Source organism: Giraffa tippelskirchi, chromosome 6 (assembly GCF_054371585.1).
Source record: "Giraffa tippelskirchi isolate mGirTip1 chromosome 6, T2T-mGirTip1v1.2.pri, whole genome shotgun sequence".
Taxonomy (NCBI): Eukaryota; Metazoa; Chordata; class Mammalia; order Artiodactyla; family Giraffidae; genus Giraffa; species Giraffa tippelskirchi.
In genome coordinates this window covers 38342227-38342500 of record NC_137280.1, presented here as the reverse complement: position 1 = coordinate 38342500, position 274 = coordinate 38342227, and positions in this window count along the sequence as shown.

The window sequence follows — 274 nt, the reverse complement described above, 5'->3', positions numbered from 1 at the left end:
AAAGTCCATCTTTCTGGCCTTCATCATTGGTCCAAGCAAACTGCCTCATTCTCAAACTGAATCCTTAAAAAAATTGAATAGTCACTTTTAACATAATTACCTAGCTATGTATTGGGTATATTAAAAAGACTACAACATATTGTCAATCCAAGGAAGTCCAAGTAGGTTGCCTCACTTACATCCCTTCTACCTTCTGTCACTGCTATTCCAGCACACCAGAGAAGAGATTCCGTTCTCTCTCAGACTTGAACACATCCCTTGAACCAAACCCTTG